Here is a 20,991-nt window from a genome sequence, read left to right as displayed (position 1 = left end):
CACATTTACAACCTATCCTGAAAGATGACCCAACACTCTCACAAATCTTGGGAGACAGGCCAGTCCTTGCCTACAGACAGCCTCCCAACCTGAAGCCAGTACTCACCAGCAACCACATACCACACAACAGAACCACTAACCCAGGAACCTATCCTTGCAACAAAGCCCGTTGCCAAATGTGCCCACATATCTATTCAAGGGATACCATCACAGGGCCTAATAACATCAGCCACACTATCAGAGGCTCGTTTACCTGCACATCTACCAATGTGATATATGCCATCATGTGCCAGCAATGCCCCTCTGCCATGTACATTGGTCAAACTGGACAGTCTCTACGTAAAAGAGTAAATGGACACAAATCAGATGTCAAAAATTATAACATTCATAAACCAGTCAGAGAACACTTCAATCTCTCTGGTCACGCGATTACAGACATGAAAGTTGCGATATTACAACAGAAAAACTTCAAAACCAGACTCCAGTGAGAGACTGTTGAATTGGAATTCATTTGCAAATTGGATACAATTAACTTAGGCTTGAATAGAGACTGGGAGTGGCTAAGTCATTATGCAAGGTAACCTATTTCCCCTTGTTTTTTCCTACCCCCTGCCTCCCCCTCCACCCCCGTTCCTCAGACGTTCTTGTTAAACCCTGGATTTGTGCTGGAAATGGCCCATCTTGATTATCATACACATTGTAAGGAGAGTGATCACTTTAGATAAGCTATTACCAGCAGGAGAGTGGGGTGGGGGGAGAGAAAACCTTTTGTAGTGGTAAACACCCATTTTTTCATGGTTTGTATGTATAAAAACATCTTCTGTATTTTCCACAGTATGCATCCGATGAAGTGAGCTGTAGCTCATGAAAGCTTATGCTCAAATAAATTGGTTAGTCTAAGGTGCCATAAGTACTCCTTTACATTTCCCATAGTCAGGAAGTAGCCATAAGGAAGGTCTCAGTCATCCAGTTCTTTCATGGCACTAGTAGGCACCAGAATGGGGACCAAGAACATGGGTTTTTTGAAGAGCTGGAGGCCAGGAGGTTAGATGGAGGCAGGAGACTGTGTGGTGGATGGTTTTACAGAACTGAGGCTTGGGGAGGGGACTTGCAGGGCTTGGGGGACTGGTATCCAGAGGATTTAAGGTTACGGTAGCAGATGCAGTTAGGGCAGCTAGAGCTAGGGGGGATTTGGGGAATGTGGAAGACCATATGTTTGGACTGAGGATGGGAGGAGTTGGGGAGATTGTAGGTTGAACTGAAGTATGAAAAGGGGTTTGGGATAGCTGAAGATCATGGAAGTTTGGGTCTCAACTTTTATTGAACTAGAAACGAGATTTGGGGCCCGGCTTGTGGAGACACTTGGTCGTTGGAAATGCCTTTCAGAGCAAGGAGCATGGTCCAGGTGGAGCTTCACACTCGTGAAATGAAGCACAAACAAGACCCCTGACTTTCTGATGTTTGGGATCCAAACCAAATATAAAAAGTGGTTTCCCTGAAGTTTGGCTCTGAATTCAGATTTGATAGTGTGCTTCAAATTGTGCTGGTGTGGTGGTCTGTATTTCTGGTTCAGGCTAATCCGCACATTTTATTTTTAAAAGTTCTTTCTTTCTCTTTCTCTCTTTCTCTCTTTCCCTCCAAAATAGTTAAGATTTTGCTTAACTATTCAAATATGATTTGAAAGCTTCTTTGGTTCTTTCCACTCTGTATAAGATCCTTGCAACAACATCTGAGAGAATAAGCAACAGTGTCTTGACAGCTCAAGTTGGAGCAGCACAAAAAAAAAAAGGAGCATTGAACTAATTTGTCAACAGTTCTAATTCCACTGTTATTCATTTTGTTCTGATGAGACAGCCCCAGTGAAATCAAATTGTATTCCATGATTCAGTGGTTAACTTAAATGCATGAAAATGCAAGGCTGTGGCCTTGAATGTCAGTGTGGCATAAATCCATTCCACATGTTGATTACCAGGTTATAAGAAGCATTGCGAATGCATAAATATTTAATTTTACTTGGTCAAACAGATACGCTTGTCAAATACATTTCAAAACATAGATAGCGTATGAAATTGTTTCAGACTTCTTTTCTCTTTTAAACTGCCTTTTGATAATTCCATCAGTAAAGATAAGATTATGTTATGACTGCACAGCAATAAATACCACGTGCATTGCTGTACTATTTACACCATGTTGTTCTACTCCTGCGCCAAAAGCCATAATAGAATAATCAAATGCATCCATTGATTTTTACCATAGATGCATTTGATCTATTGTGTATTAAGGGGCGTGAACTGACAGAAGGAAGGATCAATGCATGTAAAGTAGGATTTTCAGAAGTCTTCAGTTGCCATTAACTTCAGTGGGACCAGAGTTAGGCTGATGCTAAGCATATATTAAAAGACTACCATTAAGGTCCTTAGTCTAATTTTTTTGCATCAGTTTTCCAGACAACCCTGTCCTGACCTTTTATGACTTCTGCATGGATGGCGCAACAAAGTTAAATAAAATGGTTTTTCATTTAAGGTGGCTTCAGAGTTACGGTTTCCATGGTTTTTTTGTTTGTTTGTTTTTTGTTTCATAGTAGACTAGAGTTGTAAAGCACAGAAGGATTTTTGTGAAGTTTTAATGCATATGGTTCTCTAAAGATCTTAGATACCAGAGAAAAAAATTTCTTCAAATAACATTTTTTTAAAAATATTTCCCTGTATCTTTCCTAAAAACTCCACCTGTCCCATAATAGTAATCTATTAAGGCATTGGCTCTCAAAAATGGATACTCTCATAAAAAAACAACCTTCCACACAAACTTCCTCGTGGCTGGACTTTACTAAAACTAGACAAGCCATTTACAACACACACTTTGCTTCTCTACAAAAGAAAAAGGACACTAAACTTTCTAAACTACTACATGCCACAAGGGGCCACAGCAATGGTTCCCTCAACCCACCCAGCAATATTGTTAACCTATCCAACTATACTCTCAGCCCAGCAGAAGCAGCTGTCCTATCTCGGGGCCTCTCCTTCTGCCCCTCCACCCCCACGAACATGATACAGTTCTGTGGTGACCTAGAATCCTATTTTCGACGCCTCTGACTCAAGGAATATTTCCAACATACCTCTGAACAACATACTAATCCACAGAGACCTCCCTACCAACACTATAAAAAGAAGGATTCTAGGTGGACTCCTCCTGAAGGTCGAAACAGCAGACTGGACTTCTACATAGAGTGCTTCTGCCGACGTGCACGGGCTGAAATTGTGGAAAAGCAGCATCACTTGCCCCATAACCTCAGCCGTGCGGAACACAATGCCATCCACAGAATGCCATCCACAGCCAGCCTCAGAAACAACTCTGATGTCATAATCAAAAAGGTTGACAAAGGAGGTGCTGTTGTCATCATGAATAGGTAGGAATATGAACAAGAGGCTGCTCGGCAGCTCTCCAACACCACTTTCTACAAGCCATTACCCTCTGATCCCACTGAGAGTTACCAAAAGAAACTACAGCATTTGCTCAAGAAACTCCTTGAAAAAGCACAAGATCAAATCTGCACAGACACACCCCTGGAGCCCTGACCTGGGATATTCTATCTACTACCCAAGATCCATAAACTTGGAAATCCTGGGCACCCCATCATCTCAGGCATTGGCACCCTGACAGCAGGATTGTCTGGCTATGTAGACTCCCTCCTCAGGCCCTACGCTACAAGCACTCCCAGCTACCTTCGAGACACCTGACTTCCTGAGGAAACTACAATCCATCGGTGATCTTCCTGATAACACCATCCTGGCCACTATGGATGTAGAAGCTCTCTACACCAACATTCCACACAAAGATGGACTACAAGCCGTCAAGAACACTATCCCCGATAATGTCACGGTGGCTGAACTTTGTGACTTTGTCCTTACCCATAACTATTTTACATTTGGGGACAATGTATACCTTCAGATCAGCGGCACTGCTATGGGTACCTGCGTGGCCCCACAGTATGCCAACATTTTTATGGCTGACTTAGAACAACGCTTCCTCAGCTCTCATCCCCTAACGCCCCTACTCTACTTGCGCTATATTGATGACATCTTCATCATCTGGACTCACGGAAAAAAAGCCCTTGAGGAATTCCACCATGATTTCAAAAATTTCCATCCCACCATCAACCTCAGCCTGGACCAGTCCACACAAGAGATCCACTTCCTGGACACTACAGTGCTAATAAACGATGGTCACATAAACACCACCCTATACGAGAAACCTACTGACCGCTATTCCTACCTACATGCCTCCAGCTTTCACCCTGACCACACCACACGATCCATCGTCTACAGCCAAGCTCTGCGATACAACCACATTTGCTCCAACCCCTCAGACAGAGACAAACACCTACAAGATCTCTATCAAGCATTCTTACAACTACAATACCCACCTGCGGAAGTGAAGAATCAGATTGATAGAGCCAGAAGAGTTCCCAGAAGTCACCTACTACAGGACAGGCCTAACAAAGAAAATAACAGAACGCCACTAGCCGTCACCTTCAGCCCCCAACTAAAACCCCTCCAACGCATTATTAAGGATCTACAACCTATCCTGAAGGATGACCCAACACTCTCACAAATCTTGGGAGACAGGCCAGTCCTTGCCTACAGACAGCCCCCCAACCTGAAGCCAATACTCACCAGCAACCACATACCACACAACAGAACCACTAACCCAGGAACCTATCCTTGCAACAAAGCCCGTTGCCAACTGTGCTCACATATCTATTCAGGGGACACCATCACAGGGCCTAATAACATCAGCCACACTATCAGAGGTTCGTTCACCTGCACATCTACCAATGTGATATATGCCATCATGTGCCAGCAATGCCCCTCTGCCATGTACATTGGTCAAACTGGACAGTCTCTACATAAAAGAATAAATGGACGCAAATCAAATGTCAAGAATTATAACATTCATAAACCAGTTGGAGAACACTTCAATCTCTCTGGTCACGCGATTACAGACATGAAAGTTGCGATATTACAACAGAAAAACTTCAAATCCAGACTCCAGCGAGAAACTGTTGAATTGGAATTCATTTGCAAATTGGATACAATTAACTTAGGCTTGAATAGAGACTGGGAGTGGCTAAGTCATTATGCAAGGTAACCTATTTCCCCTTGTTTTTTCCTACTCTCCCCCCTCCTCCCCCAGACGTTCTTGTTAAACCCTGGATTTGTGCTGCAAATGGCCCACCTTGATTATCATACACATTGTAAGGAGAGTGGTCACTTTAGATAAGCTATTACCAGCAGGAGAGTGGGGTGGGAGGAGGTATTTTTTCATGCTTTGTGTGTATATAAAAAGATCTTCTACACTTTCCACAGTATGCATCCGATGAAGTGAGCTGTAGCTCATGAAAGCTTATGCTCAAATAAATTGGTTAGTCTAAGGTGCCACAAGAACTCCTTTTCTTTTTGCGAATACAGACTAACATGGCTGTTACTCTGAAACCTGTGTTTGAGTTGAGATTCTGCCTCTGAGAGGAACGGGTCCTTCCTCAACCTCCCTATGTGCATAGGGAGTGTACAAAGCTACACCATCCTACGTCTGGTCCATTTCTCCCTTACCCTATGGGGAACCCTGGGGAAGTAGTCCACACCCCAGGGTTTCCATGGGGCCCACAACAGTGGAGAAGCTCCTTCCTTTATCCTTCCATGTGCATCTCACAAAGGCAAGTTAGAAGCTGGCCCTGGGTGTGTTAATTTTGATTGTGACAAACACTGGTTTTCATGAGTCGCAGGAAAATTGAGGCTGTTATAACTGTACATAAACACACTGCAAACATCATGTAAAGGCTTCCACTGGTATGAACATTTAATTGTTTTTCATATTTTGTGGTGTTTTAAAGCTAGGAAGTAGAGCTACATTGACAGAAGATGACACAAAGAGGTCACCCAAAGCAAGTGATGTGTTCATCAATAGCTAACCTTGAGGTTAAGTGGTAAGCATCAGTGGCATTCAGCTCGACAGACATAGCAAGAGATCATCTCACACTGCTGCAGTTTCAGAGATGTGCTCTCCAAAGCAGATCAAAGAAAAAGACAGACGTACCAAAAATATGTTTTAAACTATAAAAACGTTTTAGTCACTTTATCATTTATCACCTGGCCACTGGATATTTCTGTCACTTGTGCCATGTTCTCAATGAGGACAATCCTGTTCCACAAGTCTTATTCAATTCTCATATTTACAGGTATGACATAAAGCTGTTTCTGCTGGAATCTTTATTGCCTAGAAAAAAGGGATAGCCACACTCTTAATTTTCAGAAATGGCAGAGTTTTAATTGGGAAAAATTGTGTCAATGGCATCTCATTATGGGGAATAAACTGTTTGCATACATTTCTGTAAGGTTTTTTTCATTGCTGGCTTTCTCTTCCCCGCCCGCCCTTAAATGAAGTTAGTTTTCATGGAAGTTGCCTGACTGACAGATCAGGAGAGACAAGGAGCATGAGGAAATATCTTTTATTGAACCAACTTCTGTTGGTAAAAGAGACAAGCTTTCAAACAGGAGAATTAATTACTTTGTTTATGCAGAGAAGTAGGACAGCAGAGGTAGTAGAAGTACAAGCTTCTCCAGAGCTCTTTGGGGCAGCAAGTGTTTCTTACTATGTATTTCTGTAGTGCTTAGCACAATGGGGCCGTGATCACTGTTAGGCCTCCAGGTGCTACTATTATACAAATACTGGTAGAAAAACAATAAGGTACCCCAATCCTAGACATTCACTATAAGAATGGCCCTGTCTCTGAGGGGCATAAAAGACATTCAGTAAGATTTAATTCTGTCATTGTAGAAATGTATTTCAAAAACAAAAAACTACTTGTACCTACCTACATGTAGCATCTGTCTAGGATACTTGGTTCAGGGACTAAAATAGTCATTTTTTAAAAGTTCTTCTGCTCCAGAGTAAGGTATCAGAGTGATAAGAAGAAAGGTGGACAGATTACCACCCATTATCTGTGTCATGCCTGCACACTTCTGCAGCAAGAGATTATTAAACACAAAGCTCCTAAAAACGACTTGAATTAATTACAGTGGCAACTCTCCCTGATACACACTCACTCTTCAAGGATGAAGGTTGCATTATAGGCATCTTCCTGCTGGGGTTTAGGGTGGAATAGATTGGTAAAAGGAATGACCATGAAAAGAAAATTAGTATGTCAGCATTTGACACCCATTCTGTTCAAATGTAGATAACTAAACTAGGTGCAAGGTAGTGAGTATTAGACCCCATCGTCTTACTTTGGATGTGATGTCATGAAGTTATACTTGCTCCTATTTTTCTGTGTTGTGATATCCCTGCTGTGTGACTAATGAACAGGCTCAGGGAATGAAATTTAAATGATTTGCTGAGGGTAAAGCCCTTTGGACTTGACAAATGCCTGAATCTGGATATTATTTGTTGTGTATGTCCAGTCTAGTCAGAACAGTCATTCCAATATCAAAAACAGTTTCACTTATTATTATACCATGTCTGTTAAGTTCCATTCTTATTATCAGCATTGTCATCAGTGCTGCTATTAGCATAACCTATCTTTGAGTTACTAACACTTGCCCACAGGTTTTTGGTGATCATTTAGTGGAAACATCATCATGTGATTTTTGCTTTGTTCAGATAGGTTACAACAAATCCTCTTTCCCCTACTCCCCCTTCATATTGTTGCTGCTCCTAAAGTGTGCTGGATTTTCCTACAAAACGTTTATAGAATCCATCTGTAACTCACCGGTCAGTATGTGTTGTGTCCCCTCTGTGCCAGATCCACTCCACAAATCCTCATCAATAAAGCCTGGCTTTTTATCTCAAGCTGTAAATATTTATACATTTCACTTTAGAGGTTTCCAGTTCGGTCCCTGGTGTCAGTCAAGAAGACAGCTGTCATGCATCCATTTTGCTGTGAAAACCTTTGTCCAGGACCTGGTTATTTCTTACTTCAGTCACTGTGTTCTCTTCCTTTTTGACCACCTGGATTCTCACCTGGTCCCTGATGAGGGCAAAATAATTTGATGCAAATGATGCAAAATAATTTATTTAAAAATGTATTCAGTTTATCTAAAGAACATAAGAGCTGCCACACTAGGCTGACCCAGTAGATGATATGAGAGAAAGCCTATTCACCCTTGATGACTTTGCACTCACTGCTGATCTAAGACACTTCACAAGAGATGGGGCTCTGATTCAGAGTTGCCCTCTGTCTTTCAGAAACACCTGCAGTTCTGTGGATTGATGCTGTGAGTGCAGATGCTCCTGATGAACCCTTTCTTCTGTGACCATCTCACTGTCTTTCTTATCCATCAAGCCCAAGACTAAATGGTCTTGTGTGCACAGGCTGTTCAGCTTTAGTCTGAGTTAATCAGCTCTTTTGCTGTATTCTGGCTCATTGTAAATCTGATCATTCCCAGCACTGACTTCTCACTCCTCAATTACCGTGTCAAACAAGTGTAATTTAATCTAGTTATTGACTGACTAACTCTATAATCCATAATCTTTTCTATCTTTCTCATGCTCCCTTGCTCTGTTGCTTGGAGTAAAATCTGTTCAGTGTCAGGCTAGGGAGGCAAAGGCCTCCAGCGAAAGCATAAAAGAAAGGGCTCTGTTGATGATCGGGACAGAGCAAGCTCATAATGTATTTATCCACTGATACCATTGCCAAGGCTCAGGAGAATGGTTTTTTCTCTGTTCAGATAAGGAGGTTGAAAGTGCTGCCACCCTTCAAACTGTGCTGATGGTACCAGAACTTAGCACTGCAGCCTCAGCATTAGGCCTGCCCCACGCTGTCCGTTGTGTTTATATTTAGCATGCCAGTGTGCATTGCATCATGAAGTATATCCAATGATCTCTCATAACATAACGCAACACAGTAACATGCTAAATTCAAACAGAAGGGGAACTGGGGCCAGACTAGGCCTCCACCTGCACCGCCTGGTTCAGCTTTGTCCTGAATTCAAGCGCCCCTCAGATGCAATTGTGGGTTCAACTACTGTTGGCCCAGACCCTCTGTAAGCCAGGACTCTGCTGAATTTTCCATCCACTATTTGGATGGAATTTTTGAGCATTGAAGTGCTAAAGGCCTCCTGGAAGATTTCTTTGTACTCTTGTAGGTCCGTGAGAATCTTTTCTGACGCTTATCTGATCGAACCACAACCCAGGCAGTCTGAGCATTGCTCCTTCTCACCACTTCTTCTTGGCATGACAAAGTTATTTGTAACTCTTACTCAGATTTCTCTCTTTTGGGACAAATTGTAAAAGAAAATTGCCTGTGAAACAATGATTTACTTTTACAAACACTTCAGTGGTTAATGAAATAGGTATTCTTACACAGACCATTAACATCAGAAAATATTTGCTCAAGTTCATTAGTGTTGCAAGTTGGCAATAAATTCTAGTTTGTTCCTTTTAGTCTACTCCTCACTACCTTGGAACTGTTTCTGAGCCCATGCCTTTTTCTAAGCCTGTAAATAGTTTTTTTTTTTTTTTCCTAATTGCTAAATTGAAATATGAGGCGTTTTCACTATAGTTCCTTAACATTAACATAAACAATAATGCACTGACTACATATACAAAAAACTAAAGATTTTAAGGTATAACTGGTTAATATTTTCTTTTTTAATGTTTAATTTCTCTATCTGCCTGGGTTCTTTTGTGTGTGCTCCACCCTTGCCTAGCACAGACTGCCACCTTATCAGGACTGTTACCGGTTACCTACAGACCAATGCAGCAGAGAGCATACAGTTGGCTTATGCATGCCACTGGAAGTTCTGCAGTCAAAAGGTCAGTCCCAAAGGAGGAAAAGACTAAGAGCTTTACATGCTGCACAGCTGGTAAGCCACTTCTCTGCACACAATGCATTTTAATAATAAGAAAAGGTAAGACATGGCCTTGAAAGGCTTTTTATAATTTGTTCTCTCAGAGGTGAAGTATCCAGCAACATAGGCTGAATTCACACTAGAATGCGCTTCACGTAGCACTTGTTACTAAACCACTCCTAGAATACAGGTACAATCTGTTTCTTTTGCATACTTTATCCTGGTAACAAACCTGTCTATTCAGTGGCAGAAAAATAATATATTTTCCTTTTCTCTTGTTCTCCTGGTTTGTCGTTTCTTTTTTTCCTGTACCTTAGTGCATTGTCTGTTCAATTAGTCTTCATTCTCATTTCAAGAGTATTGTCTATACTTCCCCTCACCCCTTACATTCTCCCTTTCCTCCTGATTTCCTTGTCATTTGCCTAGGCTGCCCAACTTCGTGGTGTTTTCTGAAGACTCAATATTGTTAAAGTCTGATAAATAGGTATTTTCACATGGGAGCATATTCCTTGTCCTCTAAATCCTCAGTCCATCTGCTTATGACAGTGACTCTTGACTACACAGCTCCACTGGCTTTTCTGTCAGCACTGTTTGACTGTACTGTGGTTGTGGACAGATTTACTATCTCACAATTTGGATTATGAATGTCTACACTGCAAAAAAAAAATCATGCAGCAGTGAGTCATAGAGCCTGGATCAACTGACTCAGGCTTGCACTATGGGACTAAAAATAGCAGTGTAGACAGTGATGAGCTGCCAGAAGCTGAAGAACCATTTCCTTCAGTCGCTCCGGGTCTTCGGCAGTACTTCAGCGGCACGTTCTTCAGTTGCTCTGGGTCTTCGGCGGCACTGAAGGACCTGCCCCCGAAGTACTGCCAAAGGCCCAGAGTGAGTGAAGGACCCACCGCCGAAGTGCCATCAAAGGCCCAGAGCGAGTGAAAGAGCTGCCGCCAAAGTGCCGCCAAAGGCTCGGAGCAAGTGAAAGACCCGCCGCCGAAGTGCCGCCGAAGGCCCAGAGTGCCGCTGGGTGAGTAAAAATTCTCAGGGGAGCTTCCCCAGCTGAGAGCTCAGGCATGATGGAAAGGACGGGCCCGCGGGCCGCGTGTGGCCTGCAGGCCACAGTTTGCCCACCCCTTTAACAACTGGTTCTAAACCGGCTTCAGAATTTAATAACCGGTTCGCGTGAACTGGTGCGAACCAGCTCCAGCTCACCACTGAGTGTAGACATTCCCAGTTGGAGTGGAGCCTGGGCTCTGACACCCTTCCTGCTCACTGTGTCTCAGAGCCCAGTCTCCAGCCCAAACAAAGACAGCTAAAGTGCTATTTTTACTGTAAGCATGTCAGCCCGAGTCATTTGACCTGGACTCTGAAAATCACTGTCATTTTTTTGAAGTATAGACATACTTTTGATATCTGTATAATTTTTAGCACTTTTATTCTAGCTTTGTAGGTTTGTAGGTGCACTAAAAAAATACGGCCACAATAATTCCTTAGTGATGCTGCTTTCTGAGCAAGCACATATTAACAGAACACTGACTCCTGCTACCCTTAAAAGAGACACTTTTTCCACATTAAGATATATATGTGTGCATAAACTGGAAAAAATACAAAGGATCAAATTAACTGCTGGTTCAAATCTGCTGACTTCACTGGATTTTAACCAGGAATTAATTTAACCTAATGTTTTTGTGTAATAGAAAACACACAGGAGAATACCTAAAAATGGATGATTGACCATTACAAACCACAACTCTTGTCTGAATCATGGTTATGTGTTTTTTTATTAATACCTACCTGTGGCAGGGCCAGTACCTCGATGGCCCCTTAAGTCAAGGGAACGGGAGGTAACACAGCCTCTCTACACGCAAGTCTGAGTTCTAAACCCCTCTGTAGTTAGCACAGTATGGCCCAAGGGCCAGAGTCCATCTACTTCCCCTTCCCTAGTGGGATAATGCAGCCATCCCGGCTCTTCTCCTGTCGGACTGTCATCTGGGGCTTGGCTTTCATTGGCTACTTTGGGGGTCTCCCGATGTGCCCTCCATGGGGTCCTGTGGCTCTGTTTGGCCTAACAATCCATGTCTCCCAGGGCGGATTCTCCCCTTCTTCATGGGCCGTCCGCTCCACCCCCAGAAAGGTCAACGAAACCCAGCCAGTCGTGCCCCAGAATCACAGGGTAGGCTAACCTAAGGGCCACCCCAACTAGGCACCACCCCTCCTGTTGGGCTGCTGCTAGTCAGACCCAGATGATGGGGTAAGATTTCACATCCCCATGTATACATTGCAGCCATATCGGTGCCCCAGTGAGGCCGGAGTGCTCTACTAGTCCAGTGAGGATGACAGTCTGGCTGCACCCCGAGTCCACCAATGCCACAGTTGGAGTTTCCTCTATTCTCACGAGGATCACAATCTCCGGGCTCTTCGGTCCACTGCTAGGGCCGGCTTGTAATTGCAGTCCATGTAAGGACACTCTCTCCTGAAGTGTCCTATTTGTCCACACTTGTAGCACTGGTCCTGGCTCCCCTCCATGGGTGGAGTGGTTTGTAGTAGGCCCAATCCTCTCAATGATTCCTACTGGGCCCAGGGCAGGCGTGCCTCCGAGGGGCCCCATGTTCTGGGGGTTGTCGGAGACCCCGTCTGCCCGGCGTATGACCCAGGGCTTCCCCTTCCTGTCTTACATAACCCTCCACCTGGGGGCCAGTCCCCCCTTCCTGAGCTCTTTGACTTGGGATCGCTCGCTTCTCCTGCTCGGCCGCCTTGTAGTCTTCGGCAAGGGATGTGGCCTCCGCGAGGGTCTTTGGGTGGTGCCACTGCACCCACTCCTTCCCTCTGGTGGGCAGGATCAGAAGGAACTGCTCCAGGGCCACAGCTTCGGCCACTTGGCAGCTAGTCCAGTGTTCCGGCTCTAGCTACCTCCAACAAAGGCTGCGGACCCACTGCGCCACTGCCCACGGTCTGGCTCCTGGCAAATATTTCTCTTGGCGGAGTCTCTGCCCGTATGTCTCTGGGTTGATACCTGTCTAGTCTAGGATAGTGGCCTTAACCTTCTCATAGTGCAGCACCTTCTTTGGATCAAGATTGCGGTAAGCGGCCTGAGCCAATCACATTAAGTATGGTGCTAGAATAGTGGCCCAGTATTTGGGGGGCCACTGATTGGCAGTAGCTACCTTCTCAGAAGTCACCAAGAAGGCCTCAGGGTCATCCCTGGGCCCCGTCTTTATAAGACACACCGGTGGTCGCCAAAGGCCATCCCCAGGCCCCGCTCCGGATTGGGTGGGTGAGGGACTTCGAGCTGTCCTCAACAAGGCTGCCATCTGTTGGAAGCTTTGGTCCTGATTTACTTGCTGCTGGGTGGCCAATTCCCAAAGCAGCTGTTGCTGTGATTGTTGTTGCTGTGCTGCCTGTAGTTGCCGCCTGCTGTTGCTGGGCAGCTTGTTGCTGCTGGTTTTCCAGCAGCCATTTCAGGAGCTTCTCCTTCCTGTAGGCGTGGGTCCTTCTAGCAGGCCCTGGTCAGTGCCCACATTCTCCACCATGTGTCGCGGGGCTAGTACCTCGACGGCCCCTTAAATCAAGGGGGCGGTAGGTAACACAGCCTCTTTATGCCCAAGTCCACGTTCTAAACCCCTCTGTAGTTATCACAGTGTGGCCCAAGGGCCAGAGTCAATCTACTTCCCCTTCCCTAGTGGGATAATGCAGCCTAGTGGCCAGAGTCCATACAATGCACCCCTAGGGCAACGTGGCCCAAGGGCCAGAGTCCATCTAATTCCCCTACTCTGGTGGGGTAATGCAGCCTAGTGGCCAGAGTCCATACAAGGCACCCTTGAAGTCAGGGCTATGCAACCTAGTGGCCAGAATCAAAGAAGTAGGCCGCCACCTGGGGGTGGGTGGTGGCAGAGTTGGTAGGGGGACGCAGCCTCTCCCTCTCGACCAGTTCCCAGACCAGGGCCCTGTCAACAGTGAGCATGGTCACCACCCAATCAGCAGGGATCCTTCCTCAACACACTGACCTTCTTCAGGTATGAGGTATCACTCACTCCACCCCCCTGGGCCACTTCCTACCATGTGTCCTGAAGACAGGGTCCATTTGTCATCGGGGACTCCAAGCTCTCTGGTGCAGGTAACTTGTTGGGACTCCGACTCCTGTCAACTAACTGTGGGCAATCGGTCTCTGGTCTGGGCCTCAGACTCTCTGGTTTCTGCCGTCTGGGGCTGAAGGGGCTCCCGGGCTGGAGCCCCCACCAAGCGTCCTTCTTCCCTGGCAGTCAGCCCTGACTGAACAGCTTTGCAGGCTTTTATACCTGATTTCCAGGTGGAGCATACCCAGCGGAGCCTCAGGGGCGGGGTTTCTTCTGTTAGGAGGGAAGGATTAACCCCTGCCATACCACTGTGTGACCGATCTGCTCCATCACACTATCCCACAAAACAAAAATTTCATCCCAGGAAAACACTTGGAAATTTAATTAATGTGATTTTTTTTTTGTTTTGATTGTGGCTATACAACAATTTGCAGACTGATTTATCAGACTGCCCTGCAATTGGCTCCAGAAAGCAAACCAATTAAAGAAGCATATAAAAGCCAGAACATATTTTTATACTTCACTGAAATATTCCTAAATTTATATATCAAATATCTTTTACTGCAGTGAAGTCCCACTGCAGCTTTGTTGCAGTAAAGATAAAATTACAATATGCTATAAAGAGTGCTTCTATTCAATTTTAATTCACGGGACAGACAGGTAACTATGAGGCAAGGCACTTTAGCAGTAAATATGGGGTGACAGGTCATTAGACCAAATTTACTGCAATAGCAGATTGTAAGGAAGTGGTACAGTTGAAACACAGTAGCACTTTGTTAGATGACTACCTCAATTGTTAGCTTGAGACTAGTTATCACAAAGCACACTAGGCCACAGAATTTTTATATGTATTTTTTGCATATGCTTGTGAATATAAGGAGAGAGAGGGATATGGACGTATTGTGCATATGTCCATAAAATTTACTGCGGAAATGTATACTTATTTTTTAGCTGTTTGGGGTTTTTGTAAGCACATTTCACCTCTGCAAGGGACCCTTTCTCTTTTTGAGATATGGGTGCAATTTCCTGTACAGTTACACCAAAGAGAAATTGGATGGATCTGAAAGGTCTTGATCCTGCAGCAATTTGCACAATAAGAATCAGGGTGCATAAGGCTGTTGAAGTCCATCACATTTGCCCCAATCCCCAACCGCCACCATGTTTGATAAGCTCTGCTACTCACAAGTAAGTTGAAAAAGGAGCAGGTTTTCTGAGAAGATAATAAATTAAGAATAGTCCTCATGATGTGTGTCCCTCCAATCCATTACTCCTGATACTAGCAAGAGTAATTTGGCACTTGGGCAGCAGCGCTCTCCTCAGTGCAGTTTCAGATCCTGCTGCATGCTGGGTCTACTTAAATTTTACCTGTTCCTTGTATGTGTAACACTCCACACTACAGAATATGAAATCAGGTCTTATGTCACAGCTCAGCAACTGACCCAAGGAGCTTCCCCCATGGGAAATGTTTGGAGATAGGATCTGTGAATGATCCAGCTCCACCCTGCACTCCCTCCCTGCACAAGTTTCCAGTCCTCACTGCAGAGCCGACAGGAGGTTGCACAGGAACCATCTGCAAAGGAGTGGGCTGGTTTTGTTGCTGAGTATCATCTACATGCAGTATTTGTAAAAAAAATCTCCAGTATTTACAATGATTAGACGTTTCAAGAACTACTCAAAGATTCCTGAGAATTACAACCAATGAAGATTCCTCTTTTATGGAGAAGTACATCTTATTTAGAACCAAGTGCATTTTTCTCAGATTTTCTTTAAAACAATCATGGCAAACATATCCTCTTGCTTGTATTTTTCTTAGAATCTATGGATTGCAAAGACTGCATGTGCCACTTATTTAAAAATGCTTTGTTAAGGTTTTGTTGTGAAGCAATTGCTTGTGTCTGTTCACTGTTGAAAACTTAAGTCTCCATATCTTCCTAGCTTTAGTTTATCATTCAGAGTTAATAGAATCAATGTCACACCAAGGAAAATAACTTTTCCTTTTTCATCTCCCCACTGTGTGTCTATATCTGTTACAACTACTGGTTCAAAGCTTTTTCTGCCCCTTCTGGGTCTCTGGTGAAATGGCTGGATCACTGACATTTTTCATCCTTGATGTTCTCAGCATTTTTTTTTTTATTACATTGTAAAGATCATCTGGTTCAGTTTCATGTGTGACAATAATTCTTCTTGCTCCTTTGCCTTTGCATCTAAAAAGTGGCAAGGTTTTTTTCCTCTTCTTTCGTGGTCAGATAAAGGATCTTAGAAGCTGCCTTTGGGATTATAGGAGGGTTTTTCTTGAAGAAACTATGCACACTTTCATTGCGGGCTTAGGATTTATTGTCTTTTTGTGGGAGTGGAATGTTGAACCACTCATATTTTATGTACTTGAATTTGTCGGAAGCTATAAAACCATCCTAAGGGATATTAGTGGACTGCTAATGCCCCCTGTGGAACCAGGACTGAAAGACAGAGTTTTATTTTGACAAAGACCAGGATACTGGGAAGTATGCTGGCCTACCATCTTCTAGAGAGGAAAGATAGGCTTGTGGTTAAGGCACCAGGCTGAGACTTACGCAATCTGGCTTCAATTTCTGCCTCTTCCATGGACTTCTTCCGTGACCTCAGGGGAGATTTTAAAAGACACAAATGACAGGCACCCGTGAAAATCAATAATATTTAGGTGCTTAACTGTCACTTTGAAAATCCCTTTGAAAATCTCCTCCTTAGTATCTGTGTACCTCATCTCCCGCTCTGTACAGTGTGGGTATTACTACTTCTTTCCTGTCTCTGTCTCAACTTTTTAGACTAAACTTTCCTAGGCAGGGACCATATCTTCATGTTTTTGAGGTCAGTGCGTTGCACAGTAACCCCCTTCCACAGACACACACATATTTTGGGGCCTCTAGGCTCTACTGTAATACAAATAATAAAAATGTCTAATACCTCTGTTTTTACTAGTATTTAACACAAGAGCTAGAGTACTTCCTAAGGGATGACTCAGGATTCACAAGTTGCACTCCCTGATCCCTGATGAGGTGCAGTGATGCTCACACATTCTTGCTGAACTACACTCTGATCTACACTCTGAGATCCTGATGCTCTACACTGGTTTTACACTGTGCCCACTCCAATAGAGGCACTCCTGCTTTACAGCCATGTAAGTGATCTGAGAATCAGACCTGGGTTGTGCTTCAACCTACATTTTTAACATTTGAGTTCCTGCCAGCAACAGGGGGAAAATTATCTGTTTACTTTTAATAAAATCACATTGCTTTCTAATTTCTTCATTATTAAAAAAAATCTCACAGTTTAAAAAAAACTTTAGGTATTCTAAAAACATTTAGAACACAAAACTCTTGAAGTTTGTTCTGCTGAATATATAAATTGTTTTATATATATATATATATATAACAATGTGTTGAAAAGTTACCAACTGAATCAGATCAGCATAGGTGCATTGCTAGATACATATGGTTAAATTGTAAATTGGAATGTAGAAAAGGAAGTAATGTTCAATAGCTAATTCTGTTCTGTATTTGGAATGAAGCAGCAGATTGAATCTATCGCATATGAAATTGTAGACAGAAAGGAAAATTTACCATCTGTAACAAAGTGAATGTGAGGCAGTATCTGCTAAAATTAAGTATTTTCAAATCACCAAGCCCAGGTAACTTATCTCCATGAGTCTTAAAGGAACTAGCTGAGGTGGTCTGTGAACCCCTGATATTTTTGTTGTTATTTTTTTAACAAATCTTGAAAATTTTGGGAAATGCCTAAAGACTGGAGGGCTGACAACGTAGATCCAATATTTAAAGAAGGGTATGACCCAGACAACTGTAGGTCCCTTAGCCTGATGTCAACCCTGGGTAAAATAATGGAATGGTTAATTTGGAACTCTGTTAATAAAGTTTTAGAAGCTAAAAACATAATCAATGCCAGTCATCATTGTTTCATGGAAGGTAGGTCTTGTCAAACAAATCTGTTGTCTTTTTTTGATAAAATTACAGGCCTGGTTGATAAATACAGTTGTGTCAGTAGAGTATAGTTGGATTTCACCAAGGCATTTGACTTAGCACCACATGACATTTTGATTAAAAATAAATCTTACATTATATGAAATTAACAGGGTCCACATTACATGGATTACAAACTGCGTTCCTGACACACCTCAAAATTTAGATGTTAATGGAAAGCTATCAATGAGCTGCACCATTTCTATCAGGGTCCCCCAGCGATAAGTTCTTGGTCCAACACTATTTAATATTTTTAGAAATTATCTAGACAATGACACAAAATCTTTACTTGTAAAGTTTGCAGATGGCACAAAGATTGTTGGGTTTGTGAAGGAGGAAAAGGAGGAGGAGTTAGTATTACAGAGTGATCTGAATTTTCTGATTAAACGGTCACAAGCAAAAAATCATTTTAATGTTGCCAAATGCAAGGTAATATATCTAGGAATAAAGAATGTAGGCTATACCTACAAGTTAGGAAAGCAGTGACTTTAGAGAAGGACTTAGAGGTCATTATAGATAATCACCTCAGCATGAGTTTTCGGTGCAATGCTTTGGGAAAAAAATGTTAATGAAATCCTTGGATGTACAATAGGACCTCAGAGTTACAAATACGTCAGGAATGGAGGTTGTTCATAACTCTGAACAAAATGTTATCGTTGTTCTTTCAAAAGTTTACAGCTGAACATTGACTTAATTCAGCTTTGAAACTTTACTAAGCAGAAGAAACATGCTGCTGTTAGCCATCTTAGTTTAAAGGAAACATGCACAGAAACAGTTTATTTACCTTGTCAAATCTTTTTTTTTAAACTTTCCCTTTATTTTTTTAGTAGTTTGTCTTTTACACAGTACTGTACTGTATTTTCTTTTGTGTGTGTGCGTATGTCTCTGCTTCCTGAATGCATAATTCCAGTTCCAAATGAGGTGTGTGGTTGACTGTTTGTAACTCTGGTGTTCATAACTCTGAGGTTTTACTGTATAACTAGGGGAATATCAAATAGAAGTAGGTAAGCGATCTGTACACAGCATTAGTAAGACCACTACTAGAATATTGTGTCTGGTTCTGGTGTCTACTCTTCAGGAAGGATGTAGAAATACTTGAGTGACTCCCAAGGAGGCCACAAAAATGATCTAGGAGGTAGAAACAAGCCTTATGATGTGAAGTTTAAAGAGCTTGAATTTTTCAGCTTATCAAAGAGAAGGTTGAAAGTGACTTGATCATCGTATCTAAACATGGAAAATTTCTGATAGTGGGGGCACATTTCAACCTTGTTGCTAAAGGCATAACAAAAGAAAGTACCTGGAAGTTGAAGTTGGACAAATTCAACCTTTAAATAAGATGCAATTTCCTAGCAGTAAGGTTAACTAAAATTTGGAACAGCTTACCAGGGGAAGTGGTGGACTTGTCATCAGTATGAGTCTTTAAAATAAGATTACGCATCTTTCTAAAATATGCTTTCATCCAATTCTGGGAGAAATTGCAGGGGGGTGGGCTGGATGGTCATGGTGGTCTCTTCCGTCCTAGGAATCTGTGAATTGCCCTGGTTATCCCTTTCATTCATGGGGAGAACAGAATTGCCTGCATTGCCCTCAACGTGCTCATAACCCATAGACAATTACTATAAGGCAATCACATGCTTCAGGGGTTCAGGGGTCAAGAAGGATTTATTTCCCTTGTGGACAACTGGCCAGATGTAATCTGGGTGATTCCTCACAACCTCCTTCATCTGAAGCATCAGAGATTGGCCATACCTGGAGATAGGACACCAGATAGGGTGGACCAGTGCTCTGAGGTGGTACATCTAGGCATGACTCACTTAATAATTTCCCACTATTGCAGGGACCTTTTGGCTACTGGTGGCACCTTGTGTGCTCCAGTTCTCTGACTGTAGCACATACCAGTTCAGTCTTCAGTGGACTAAAGATCTTTAGCCTAACTAAAATCATTGGAGTTTGTATAGGGGTGAAATTTAATATTCTGTGATATACAGGAGGTCAGATTAGATAATCTAATGGTCCCTTCTGGCCTTAAAACTCTATAAAATCTCTATGACATCTATGAAATATTCCACTGAATCAAGACCCTGCTTATATTTATCAAGTCTTTTTGCACAAGTGGGTTGTATTCATTCATCTTTGCAGCATGCATCAGATGGCTTCGTTCTGTTATAAAAACCCTGATTAGAAGCCCTTCTTTTTTCCTCTTTGGGTACAGTCCTGTATTACATTGATCAGTTGTACTCAACAGTTTGAAATAAAGTTTTTATACTTCATGAAAGATGGGTCTGTTGGGTCTAAGTTTATATAATGGAGTCTGCTTATTGTGAACTTGGTCATTTTTCAGTTTTCATTCAGTTGAACAATTGAAATAGTCCATGAGAAAATTCAAAGAAAACAAGCATTTTTGAGAGAAAATAGATAGAATTTTTCTATTTTTCTTCAGCTCTCAAGATAAGCTACAGCTGCCAAGATGAAAGAAGGTGAACACATCCAATAGTTTTGCATATGAAAAAGGCAAGTAAAATAATTATAGTGTTTTAATAAGGATGTTTAATGAGTACTTCTTGGGTTCCAAATTCTCCCTAAGTGACATTTAGCTTTTTGAGTGACAGAAGATTTTCTATGGCGTGCTTGAGTGAGTGGAGCAAGTTTTTCAGATTCAGTTTTCCTATCACTACTAATGATAGATTAAGGCTAATGGTACATAACACTTTCCAACCAAGTCCCCAATGTTATCTGTCCAATATGACAGAGCAAATCCTTGGTACAGCTAGGACCCTGATTCACAGTCCCATGAATCACCAACAAAACTATCTTCTAACAATAGCCATTGAAGACATCAGATAGACTGTGACAGGGGTTAAACCTTCAATAAGCCTGACCTATGTCATGTATTTGGGCAGGGAATAAAGATGGGCTCTTAACAGTACTTCTGTGTGCCACACCTTCATTAAATCATCCTCTCTTTATTTGTTTGAGTTTTTTTAATTTAATTTATTCCATTCCCTATTTTACCACTCTTATTGATGTATCAGCTAGAAGCCCCTGTCAGAAATCAGGACCCCA

The 20,991-nt window shown here is 42.6% G+C and overlaps 1 long non-coding RNA gene across 1 annotated transcript in view; it reads left to right on the top strand.

The window, feature by feature from the left end:
- Window positions 1–20,433, top strand: part of LOC144930148 (uncharacterized) — a 275,246-nt gene extending 254,813 nt beyond the window's left edge. The window contains exon 3 of the long non-coding RNA XR_013635252.1: window positions 20,369–20,433. This is a non-coding gene — a long non-coding RNA (uncharacterized LOC144930148). The remainder of the gene's footprint in view (window positions 1–20,368) is intronic.
- The last annotated feature ends 558 nt before the right edge of the window (window positions 20,434–20,991 follow it).

The sequence above is a fragment of the Lepidochelys kempii genome, chromosome 2 (assembly GCF_965140285.1).
Source record: "Lepidochelys kempii isolate rLepKem1 chromosome 2, rLepKem1.hap1, whole genome shotgun sequence".
Lineage (NCBI taxonomy): Eukaryota > Metazoa > Chordata > Testudines > Cheloniidae > Lepidochelys > Lepidochelys kempii.
The sequence above is the reverse complement of the archived record's forward strand: the minus strand, read 5'-3'. Positions and strand labels throughout refer to the sequence as shown.